Genomic DNA, 13,317 nt, shown 5'->3' with positions numbered 1-13,317 from the left:
CCAGTTCTAAGAGGAAAGTTTGGAGATATATGTTTACCTCAGGAAACAGGAAAACTCTCAAACAACCTAAATTTACATCTAAACGAACTATCAAAAGAAGAATAAACAAAATCCAAAGTTGGTAGAAGGAAAGAAACCATGAGGATAAGAGCAAGAATAAATGAAATAGAGACTAAAAGAACAACATAAAAGGTAAATGAAACTAAAAACTAGCCCTTAGAATAGATGAACAAAATTGATAAATCTCTAGTCAGACTCATTAAGAAAAAAGAGAGAGGACCCAAACCAGCAAAATCAAAAATAAAAAAGTTGCAATTGACACCACAGAAATACAAAGGACCATAAAAGACTACTATGAACTATATGCCAATAAAATGAACAATCTAGAAGAAATGGACAAATTCCTAGAAATGAACAATCTCCCAAGACTGAACCAAGAAGAAAGAGAAAATATAAACAGACCAATGACCTACTAGTAACACAAGTGAATAAATAATTTAAAAGCTCACAACAAACAAAGGTCTAGGACTAGATTGCTCCAGAGATGAATTTTTCCAAACACTGAGAGAAGAATTGATACCTATCCTTCTCATACTTCAAAAAATTACAGAGGAAGAGAAATGCTTCTTAACTAATGAAGCCAGCATCACCCTAATACCAAAACCAGACAACAGTATCACAAATAAAGAAAATAACAGGCCAATATCACTGTGGAACATAGATGCAAAAATCTTGAACAAAATATTAGCAAACCAAATCTAAATACATTATAAGGATCATACACCATGACCAAATGAATAAATCCCCATAATGCAAGGATGGTTTAATATCAACAAATCAATCAATGTGATATACTACATTAACAAACAAAAGAATGAAAACCATATAGCCATTTCAATACATGCAGAAAAAGCTTTTGGCAAAAGTCAACACCCATTTATGATAAAAACTCTCCAGAAAGTGGGTATAGAGGGAACATACCTTAACATAATAAAGGCCAAATATGATAAGCCCACAGCTAACATCATATTTAATGGTGAAAAGCTGGAAGCATTTCCTTTTAGATCAGAAATAGAATGAGGTGTCCATTCTTGCCACTTTTATTAAACATAGTATTGAAAGTCCTAGTCACAACAATCATACTAGAAAAAGAGATAAAATTAATCCAAATTGGAAAGAAAGAAGTAAAACTGTCATTGTTTGCAGATGACATGATACTGAACATAAAGAATCCTAAAGACACCACCAAAAAACTCCTAGAGCTCATTAATTGGTAAAGTTGCAGAATACAAAATTAATATATGTAAATCTGTTGCATTTGTACACACTATACACAACAAACTATCAAAAAGAGAAATTAAGAAAACAACAGCATTTGCAATCACATCAAAAAGAACAAAACACCTAGGAATAAACCTACCTAAGGAGATAAAATACATATACTCAGAAAACTTAAGACATTGATGAAAGCTTGAAGACAATACAACAGCTGGAAATATACACCAGTGTTCACGGATTGGAAGAATTAATATTATTAAAATGGCTGTACAACCAAAAATAATCTACAGATTCAGTGAAATCTCTATCAAAAACCAATGGTGGGAGTTCCCATCTTGGCTCAGTTGGTTAACAAATCTGACTAGGAACCATGAGGTTGTGGGTTCCATCCCTGGCCTTGCTCAGTGGGTTAAGGATCTGGCATTGCCGTGAGCTGTGGTGTAGGTCACAGATGCGGCTCAGATCCCACATTGCTGTGGCTCTGGTGTAGGCCGGCAGCTACAGCTCCGATTAGTACCCCTAGCCTGGGAACCTCCATACATATGCCACAGACGCAGTCCTAGAAAGAGAAAAAAAAAATGGTGTTCTTCACAGAACTGGAACAAATAATTTTAAAATTGGTATTAAAACACAAAAGACCTTTAAGGGCAAAAGTGATGCTCCCTGACTTCAGACTACAAAGCTACAAGTAATCAAAATAGCATAACATGAGCACAAAACAGACAAATAGATCAATGGAACAGAATAGAGAGCTCTGAAATAAACCTACTATGTATGACAAAGGAGGCAAGAATACATAATGGAGAAAAGACAGTCTCTTTAATAAGTGGTCCTGAGAAAACTGGACAGCTATATCGTAAAAAATTTGGAACACTGTCTCATACCATATACAAAAATAAACTCACAATAAATTAAAAACCTAAAGGTAAACCAGAAATCATAAAACTCCTAGAAGAAAACATAGGCAAAACACTCCTTGACATAAATCACAACAATCTGCTTTTTCAATCTGTCTCCTAAGACAAAGGAAACAAAAGCAAAAATAAATGAGACCACATTAAACCTAACACTTTTGCACAGCAAAGGAAATCATCAATAAAATAAAAAGACAATCTACTGAATGGAGAAAACACTTGCAAAAGATAGGACTAATAAGAGGTTACTATACAAAATACATAAATAGCCTATATAACTCAATATTTAAAAAAACAAACAACCCAATTAAAAAAACGGCAGAAGACCTCAATAGACATCTTTCCAAAAAGGATATACAGATAGGAGTTCCCTTGTGCCACAGTGGGTTAAGGATCTGGTGTTGTCATTTCAGCAGCTCAGGTCCCTGTTGTGGGGTGGGCTCAATCCCTGGCCCAGGAACTTCCACATGCCACTGATGCAGACAAAAAAAAAAAGACATACAGATGGCCAACAGGCACATGAAAAGATAGATGCCCAATATCACTAATTACCAAACACAAGTCAAAACCACAATGAGATATATCACCTCACACCTGGCAGAATGGCTAGCATCAATAAGACCACAAATCACAAATGTTGGCAAGGATGTGGGGAAAAGGGTACCCTTGTACACAATTGGTGGGAATATAAATTGGTGTAGCCACTGGGGATAACAATACAGGGAAGTCCTCAAAAAGAGAACTACCTTATGACCCAGCAATTCCATTCTTAAAATATATATTCAAAGAAAATGAAAATATTAGTTTTAAAAGATACATGCACCCCAATGTTTATAGAGGAATTATTTATAATTGCCAAGATGTGAAAGCAAGCTGTGTCCATTAACAGATGAATAGATAAAGATGTACATATATACAGTGAAACACTACTCAGCCATTAAAAAGAATGAGAATGCCATTTCCAACAATATGGATGAAGCTGCAGGGAATTATGTTTAGTGAAGTCAGTCAGAGAAAAACAAATGCTGTCTGTTATCACTTACATGTGGAATCTAAAATAATAAGACAGATTAATAAATATAACAAAAAAGAAACAGAATCACAGATATAGAGAACAAATTAGTAGTTACCAGTGGGGGAGGAAGGAGGGAAGGGCAATATAGGGGTATGGATTAGGAGTACTAGGTATAAAATAGATAAGAAATGAGGACATATTGCACAGTGCTGGGAATTTTAGTCATTATTTTCTAGTAACTTTCAATGGCATATAACCTATAAAAATTATAAACTAGTATGTTGTATACCTAAAACTAATATATACTGTAAATCAACTGTACCTCAACTTAAATTTTTATAAACTAAAAACCCAAACTTAACAGCAATAATCTAGTCAGTTTTCAAGGGTTTGATCTCTAATTGCACGTCTGGAACCTTAAAAATATTATAAAGACTACTATGGTATTGACGTAAATTTAGATAAATACCTGCAGGATTTGTGACAAAAAGTTATTTTTTACAGCAAATAGACTTGAAAATTTGGTATATATATGTTTCAATAGCACTTATGCCTTTAATAAGAAAAAATTTTAAAAGTTAAGAACAAATACATTTGTCATAGGCAGCTGTTTGTGTATCCTGTTATGAAAATGAAATACTTCACAAACAAGTAAATATTAAATTACTGAACAAATAGAAATGCAAAAACAATATGTAAGTCATGATTGCTAAAGAATTCACGTGAAGGCAATCTTATCCATGCTATGGAATAGTAGCTTTGGAGACTCCAAATAGCACAGCTAACATTTTTATAATGTGTTATATACAACAATTTTACCTACATTATCTCATCTGAGTCTCACAATTCCTCTATGAAGTAGGCAGAGAAATGGTTTTAACACATCCTGCTCAAGGATGAAGGCAATTTTTTTTTACCTTTATTGAGGTATAAATGACAATTTGTAGGACATCTAAAGTACACAACATAATGATTTGATATACATTGTGAGAGGATCCCCTCACTGCCAATCAAGTTAACTAACACAGAGGATGGAGAAATTTTTGACTTGTCTAGGTTTATATGGTTATTAAGATATAGAACTTGAACTTAATGTCTAATGTCTATACTCTTCATATTACATCATACAACTTGCCTAGCAGTAACCAGCACAAAGAATACATTAACAACCAAATTTGGGATTCTCTAAGATTAGAAGATTTGTCAGTATATTTCAAGTCCACATGTCAATTCTGCAGAAAAAAAAACAGAAGTTACCTGGAATCCTGATAAAGCTTCAGTAAGTCTCACAACTCCAACAACTAATGCCGTGATCATGTCCCTGGCAGAGAGAACAAGGTTAGGTATACAGTAATCTCACTTTTCAATGATAGATTTTCCTTATTTGAGCAACAGTATTTAAGGAAAACATAAAGTGTTTTGTTGTTGCTGTTGTTGTTTGTCTTTTTAGGGCTGCACCTGTGGCACACGGAGGTTCCCAGGCTAGGGGTCTAATTGGAGCTGGAGATACCAGCCTACCCCTCAGCCACAGCAACGCCAGATCTGAGCTGCATCTGCCACCTACAACGCAGCTCATGGCCACGCTGGATTCTTAACCCACTGAGTGAGGCCAGGGATCAAACCCTGAAACCTCATGGTTCCTAGTTGGATTCATCTCCACTGCGCCGCGACAGGAACTCCGAAACAGAGTTTTATCTTTACTTGAAGTCCTCAGTAATAACATGTGTCAGTCCTTTTATCTTTCTGGGCTTTGAAAATTTTCCATAGTATATAAGACAATGTTTCTAAAAACTGATTTTCATAAAATGAGGTGGTTCACCCTAGGCTCTTTTATATTTCAGAGTGTCTATTCCCACTTGCAATCCCTGAACAGATACTAGCTTGATTTAATCATGCTATCTCAAAAGTAAAGAATTCATTTTTAAAGGTTGGTATTTATTCACTGCTGACAACACATAACTCCTTTATATAGTTCTTATTCTAACATTATTAATGCACTTTCAACAGTTAATGATAGTCACACGAAATTCAACTTGCTAGGTAACCTGAATTATAGAGACCTACATAGTAAACGATGTAAGTCTCAAGAAGAAGTTTAGAAGACCATGGCTGTATATTATATTTACCTTTTATTAAAAATAAATCTGGATACCATTTTGGCCATAATTTTTTCTACTTTCAGCATTTAAGGAGAAAAGAGATTTTTTTTAAAAAAATTCTGTTGTAGCTTGTTTTTTGATGGGGGAATGAATGGAAAGAAATTTTAAACTTCTTTGTGACTTTTCCAGAGGTGAGTGGCAGTGAATTGCTATCCACTTGAAACAAAAATTATTATACTAATCTTCTCAGTCCCACGGTGAAAATTTAAAGTAGAAATAGTTCCAAACATAACTATAGTAACAAAAACATAAATGACTTAAACTCACTAGTTAAAAGGCATGCATTCCCAAATAAGACTCTAAAAAAATCAAGATAGTTTCTGCTCAAAAGAGATACACTTAAAGCATAAGGACACAGAAAATTTTGAAGCAAAATGATGCGAAAGCTATAACATGCAAATTGTTAAAGTGAGCATCACCAAATTAATATCAGACAAAATAAGCTTAAAGACAAAAAGCATTATTAGACATGGAACTGGTCATTATATAATGATAAAATGGTACATTTCACCAGGAAGATCTATCAATTTTAAATTTAACAAATACCTAATAAAACATCATAAATACACACAAATTAATAAAATACGAGAAAGTGACTAATACACCATGAGTGACTTCAGTATAGTTTGTTCAATCCTTAGTAGATCAAATTAAAAAATTAATATTTATGTAGATATTAACCACATAATTAACACGCTTGAATTGGGGGACATATAAAACACTGCAACCTGTAATTACTGGCCTAACCATTCTCCCCCATGTAGCACACAAAGAGTATTTTCAAAAGTTAATGAACTAGGTCACCATAAAACAAATTATATTTTAGGACACTGAGACTGTTTGCCACAATTAACCTTGTATTCACCAAAAAGAAAGTTCCCCACCTTTTCCCACTCACTACTGCCTGCCTGCTCCCCACTTACCATTTGCCATAATCATCCTGAGCCATCCTCTCTATCCCTTCCCCTTCCTCTTTAAAAACAGCACACTTCCCTTTATATTCACCCTTTTCTCCAAGCAATCCTTCCACATCTTTGCCATAACTGAAACCTAGTTCTTCCAAGAAAGCGCACTTTCCCTTTATTGCTTTCAAGTGTGATTGTTTCTTTTAAAATCCAAGTATCATTGACATTCTCATTTGCCCCAGATCATTGTTCCCACCCGCTTCTGTAAAAAATCTTATAAAGGCTCATGGTGTCTGTATCACTTTTCTTCCATTATTGAAACTCAGTGGCCTTCTAATCACTCTATCATTTATAAAAAAATTTGATACTCAATTCACACACTTCTCTTATGCTATTATGTTTCAAATTCTATTATCATGCTGGGTTTTATTATTCTAGCAGATCCTCTTCCATAATCTGGAATCTGTTCCTTGACCTCATCTCTTGATCTCCTTAGCCACTCACTTCATTTGCTAACATCTACGTGCTTCTTCTCAAATCACTATTCCAAGCATTCTTACTTATGATCACAATCATGTCTCATTTACTTGTCAACTACCAAAATTTTGAGTCTTTTATCCTTTCTTGATCTCCACTGTATTGACATCCTTACAGTACAATTCACCAAAACATTCTTTCTTCCTCTGTCCTCCACCTCCCCCAACTCTTGCTGTGTTCTCCTCCTTTTCACTTGCTTAGATTTCAGGGTTCATCATTTAAATAATATCCTTTAAACAATAGTATTGGCAACATCCTAAATTTCTTGGGCTTTCCTTACTTTCAACTTAGCTTTTAGACACGACCCTCAACTATTATATACTTTTTCTATTCTTAAATCTGAGATGTCAAAGGGTACTGGGAGGAAAAACACATAATTTCATTCATTTATTATTACTAACCTCAAATGGGACTTTACCAGTGTCTGGTAATCGTACTACGTTTGTTTGGTCGAGTTGATCTTCCATTCTTTGCAATAAGTCTGAAATCTTCTTTAGTCTCCTCTTTCTTCACTCATAGTGGATGATCTTGCCAAATTCACAGAAATCTGAAGGCATCAGATGAAATCATCTTTATCTTTCCACTGCCGAATCTACAAGCCCATACATACCTGAACCAATTTTCTTCTCTCTCTGAGCTATAATTTCAGAATAGATGTTCCTTCTCTCAAGGCCAGTAGCTGCCTGTGGTTTAGAGACTATCCCCTCCCCTCCCACCTTCTCAAGAATCTTACATTCATGTTTTTTTACTTTGGTATAGTCATCCCTCTTGCTTCTACGTAAGTAATCGTTCCCTTTCATCAGTACCTCTCTGCTTAGTATATATATATACATATATATATGCCCCAGTAACTACTAGGTTTAGCAAGTCATTTCCTGAACTTCAGTTTCTGAATTGTTTAAGTATGATAAAAATGAAAGTACTTTGTAAATTGTAATGCAGTATATAATGAGAGTTAATATTACAATTTGTTTTAACCCAAAGATCAAAGGAATTAAGTGACTTCCCAAGGTTTATTGTTTCCTAATTGGAAGATCTAAGGATACAACTCAACACTCCATTATCATTAGCTATTATTTCATTTATAACTAAAATATAGAAAATTACTTTCAGTACTGCTAACCTGAAAGCACAGAAATATTTTTTAAACCATGTTTTTGTTTTGTTTTGTTTATATATAGATATTGAAGTTTATTTATAGATATTGCATCTTAGCTTATTAACATCCAGAATTTTAATCACGGGGATAGGCATCTGGTTTTATCTACAATTAAATTGGATTTGACTAAAATAGAATCTAAAAGCTTATTAAACTAGCTTTCATCCCTATCATCAAATTCCCTTTCACAATTCTGTAAACATAAGATCTCCTTAACAAACTGAACGAATCAAGTAAAAAATATTTCCCTAAAAGATGTCTTTCTAATTAAGAACTTTTGTACAGGGCTGTTTTAGGACCAGAACTTCAATTCTTCCACAGTTACAGTATAAAGTCTACCTTCATTTGATGGGGCCAATTACATAAAACATTTACAAAATATTTTTACAAAGATGAAAAAAGAAGGAATAATCTATTTCTATTGAGATAGATAATAGTTACTCAAATGTCTGCTCTAATTACATGTCCTTGGATACAATACATAATAAACAATGTTTACATCAATTGTATCCATTGAATTTGGATCCATCCAACTAATCCTCACCTTACTTACACGAGAGTGTTATAAAAATCCAATGAGATAATATATGTGAAAATACTTTAGAAATGGCAAAAATAGAGAAAAACAACTGTCACTTCTAACTCTGCTTTTATCTCTATTCTTTAATCAATAAATCAAAACCTACTAAATATTAATTTACCTTTTAATAGGTTATGAATTATATATCTTTAGTGAATTTACTACCTTTAGTGAATATTTATTACCATATTTTGTATTCCCAATACAATTACTTTATGGCAAAACTTAGAAATCAAGAAAAACTTACCAAACGTTTTGCCTAATTTATATTTAGACAAATCCTTTAGATAAAAGTCAACAAATAAGCACTGTAATAGAGTTTGATTATCCCCAACAATTTTAGTAATATGGTTTTAAATCTACTGACCTTTGAGCATTGTAGGAATAGGTAAAAGGGAAAGACATTTTACGTTTCCACAGAAATGTCATAACAGAAAGGAGAAAAGACAGGTGTTATGACAAAAGGCAGACTGTGGTAAAGAAATGTGGACTATGTTTTTAGTTAATAGTAATTATTTCCCTAGGGAACATCTTCAATGGTCTCCCTTTCTCCATATTCTCGATCATTTTAAAAATTTGACATATACTAAGAATATATGTGCACTAAGTCTCCAGGGATGAATGTCATCAATTCTTTCCCTCTCTGTACTCATGTGCTACTCCCTCACTGAGACACGTGCTCCCTTTTTCCCTCCCATGGAAACTAAGCTGATTCTTTTTGCTCTGGTCACTAGAATGCAGAAGAATGACATTCTGGCACTTGAGAACCCTGGCTTTAAGAGGTTAACAACTTACACTTACTTCTTCTTTAAATATTGATTTTGGGGGCTTTTTTTGGGGGGGGAGGATTCAACCACCATGCTGTGAGAAACTTAAGTCCTATGGAGAGGTCATATGGAGGAGAAACAGATAAGCTGCCAACCATGTGGATGAGCTATCTTGTATGCCACAGTTCTTAGGTAATTGAAGCCCTGGCCAACATTATATGGAGCAGAACCTTTCAGATTAGCCAGCTGATCCCAGTCTACTCACAGAAACATGAAAGGTAATAAAATGGTGGTTTAATGCCAACAAGTTTAGAGGTTGTTTGTTATGAAGCCAGAGATAACCAAAATAGACATTAGTACCAAGAAATAGGGTTCTACTGGGCCAAAACTAAAACATGTAGCCTTAACCTTGGAACTGAGCAAGCTGTAGGACTTTCAGGAAACAAAGGAGACTAGTAGTACAATGAGGAAATTGTTATTGAAAGGCAACACTTTCACCTGCAGTAATGTGAAAGGTAGAACTAATAAATTCATGTAAAGTGCTAAGGGAAAGAAGTAACCTAATAAACCTGTGGATCTGGGTGAGGAGATTTCCAGGTAGAATACTGAAAATGCCAACTAACTTCTCTTAGCTGGCTGCGATTACATATGAGGAAAGAGAGATGAACTAAATAAGAAACTGTTCAGTTTTGGAGAAAAATTCTTAGGAAACATAAAGGGCCCAGAAAACCTTTTCCAGACAGCAATAGGTTCTCAAGAAAGAAATGCCCTCTGAGCAAAGATCAGGTCCAGGAAATTACTAGTGAAACTGCATCAGTGTAAGTTAGGATCAAAAGTGCAACTGTAATAATCTTTTAAGACCTCAGAAATATTTAAGCCAGTGCCTCATCCTCATAGATTTTAGTTAGACAACAAGACTTCTAAGAATCTTATAAGTACAGACTGTTAGCCCACTTAGCTAGACAATGGGTATCTAAAATTCTTAAAGGTATCGTCCTTCAGCAGCCTGACTCTCAGCTCAAAGTAGAGAGAGAGGCCTGCCATGAACAGATTTGTGGGTGTGCTTTCTGTCTAATGCATAATTTCATTCATAGTAAATACATGATATTTTTTAATGGAATTACATCCATTTAGTCTAAAAGGGAGAAACAGTTCAAAATAAGAGGCTTCTGGGCTCTCAACCTTCAAAAATCAGGTAGCAAGCTAAGAAAGTTCTTCAGCTTAAAATATAAGCCATTTCTTATGGGAAAGGACTCAGAGTAAGAAGAACAAAACTGTAAAGGAAAGCCGAGAGATGAGGACCACTCTCGGGGAGAATTAGGTCCTGGCGTACATATATTCCCTGCTCACAGAATCATGAATTAGACATGTCCCAATTGGAGTTCAGAATTACTATGGAGCATTTGCTACTTTGTACCTAGTAATTGTCCTCTTTTTGAACAAGAGTAGCTGTTGCATGTCTTGCTATTGTATACTAGATGAGCATAGGGAAGAAAATTTGGAACTTTAGTTCATGCATCTTTTCAATAAAGTGGCTCATGTGTGCCTGAAGCCAATTTAGATGACAAGATTATGAGCTTTCAGCCTGAATCTGATGAGATGAGACTTCAAGGTGTTTGGGAAAGTGGCGAATGCATTTTCCACATATCAGGAACATTAACTGCTATAGCCAGGGGTGTTATGGTAAATAACATGGCCACTATCAAGGCCTTTTCTTCTTGCATATGCATATCCATTGAGAGGTAAAGTTTCTTCCTCTTCCCCTTTCATCTAGGCTGGTCCTGTACATTAGTTTGATCAATACAATTTAGTGAAAATGCTTTGAGTCTTCCAAGCCAAAGAGAACCCACAACTTCTACTTCTCTCTTCTTGGGAGGCTCACACGTGGGATGATACTTCTTGGATCTGAGCCATCATCATAGGAAGAAGCCGATTCACCAAGAGAAGAACCCCAAGCCACATAGAGAACTGAGGTGTTATAGCTGAGTTCCCAGTGCACACAGCCAGCATCAACTGCCAACCATGCAAAATGAACTGTCTTGGATATTTTTTTTGGTTTATTTTTATTTATTTATTTATTTTTTTTTTTGCTATTTCTTGGGCCGCTCCTGTGGCATATGGAGGTTCCCAGGCTAGGGGTCCATTCAGAGCTGTCTCACGGCAACGCCGGATCGTTAACCCATTGAGCAAGGGCAGGGACCGAACCCTCAACCTCATGGTTCCTAGTCGGATTCGTTAACCACTGCGCCACGACGGGAACTCCCTGTCTTGAATATTTAAAGCCCAATCAGGCTTGTAGAAAACTGTTGCTCTAGCCAATACCATGTATAGTAGAATCGCCAATTGATCGTTGTCAACTCAGAATTACCAGAAAAATGAAATGGTTGTTCTTTCAAGTCAATTAAGTTGGGGATGGTTTGATAGTAAGATACAACCAAAATAACACATGTTAATGTCATTAATAGTCAGGAAACTTATTTCAACTCAAGAACTAAAACATCAGTATTGTTCCATTTATTCATTTGTTCCTTCTTGCCTTACTGTCCTGCCATCACTCTCACCCTAAAATGGTAATATGAATTTTTGCTATATCTTTCTTTTCATTAAAAAAACCTTTTATCACAAATATATGTATTCTTATAGTTTAGATTTGCTTGTTTTTAAACTTTATAGAAACTGCATGTAGGCTTCTAAGACTTGCTTTATTTAATCATCACTTTGTTCTCAGGTTAGTCTCAATGCTAAATAAAATTATAAAACCCATGATTTACTTTTCTCTTGTCAGTGGACATATGAGTGGTTACAAACAGGGATGACTTGAACACTGCTAAACATGTACTCTTGAGGTCATATATGAGAATTTCTCTAAGGTATATATGTAGAAGTAGAATGGTTAGGTTTTAGAGTACATGAATGCTTAACTTTATAAGATAATGTCATATTGCTTTCCAAAGTTTATCAGTTCACAACCCCACCTATAGATATCTTCCTGATGCACCTCTTCTTCTTTTCAATCTACTGGTTGGCAAAACAGTATTCACTATGGTCTTAATTAGTCCATCACTTGAGGTTAAACATCTTTTCCATGTGTAGAAAATACCTATTTTCTCTCTTTTGCTCATTTTTCTACAGGTTAATAATGAATAGAAGTGGTGACAATAGGCATCCTAGTCACGCTACAATTTTTAAATGTATACAACTTCATGATGCATTATTCTTTTTAATAAAATGTTGAATTCAGTTTATTAATAATGCTTTGGACTTTCAGATCTGTGTTAATAGGTGCTATTAGTCTGTAATTTTCTTCTGAGTGTGTGATTCTAGTATCAATAAAAGTTATACAGGCCTCTTAAGATGAACTGAAATTATTTCCAAATTATCTGTTCTTTGGAAGAGTTTATATAAAATGCTGAAATAGTATACATGGTCCTTGAAAGAGGAGTAAAACATCTGTAAACATAAGCTAGATGGTTCTTTATCAAAAATTATTTCCCATTCAGTACTACTAAGTCCATGTAGCTTTCTATGTCTTCTTCATCCAATTTAAGGAAATGGCACTTTTCTAGACCTTGGTCTATGGTGTAAGTCTCCAAATACATTTAAGAAGCTTCTGGTAGTCTCCTGTCATTCTTCTCTCTGCTGTATCTATGGGTTAGGACTCCTTTTAGTGACTATGTTTACTTGAGCCCTGTTTCCTTCTTGTTCAAATATGCCAATTTGTTTTGTCATGAAAACAACTCTGACACTGTGATTTTGTGTTTTCCAAAACATTGATTTCTCCCATTTCCTGTTTCCTTGCTTGTCCACTGTATTTATTCTGTTATTTTCCTAAGTTACACACTTAGCCTTTAATTTAAGCATTTAAAGCCACTTCCCTCAAAGTGCTCTTTCTGCTGCATCATCCATTTTTTACGAATATAGGACTCAAAATTAGGTTGTAGGTATGTTTTCTTTTATCTATGAAAGTTTTTTTTTTAACTTGTGGGTAAAAAATTAAACTTTA

The 13,317-nt window shown here is 34.7% G+C and overlaps 1 long non-coding RNA gene across 1 annotated transcript in view; it reads right to left on the bottom strand.

The window, feature by feature from the left end:
- LOC125111885 (uncharacterized) overlaps positions 1–7,492 on the bottom strand; it is a 51,813-nt gene extending 44,321 nt beyond the window's left edge. The window contains exons 1-2 of the long non-coding RNA XR_007130963.1: positions 7,210–7,492; positions 4,465–4,528 (exon numbers count right to left, since the gene is read on the bottom strand). This is a non-coding gene — a long non-coding RNA (uncharacterized LOC125111885). The remainder of the gene's footprint in view (positions 1–4,464; positions 4,529–7,209) is intronic.
- Positions 7,493–13,317: the final 5,825 nt, after the last annotated feature.

Source organism: Phacochoerus africanus, chromosome 11, assembly GCF_016906955.1.
Source record: "Phacochoerus africanus isolate WHEZ1 chromosome 11, ROS_Pafr_v1, whole genome shotgun sequence".
Classification (NCBI taxonomy): Eukaryota; Metazoa; Chordata; class Mammalia; order Artiodactyla; family Suidae; genus Phacochoerus; species Phacochoerus africanus.
This window is presented reverse-complemented; position numbering and strand designations above follow the sequence as displayed.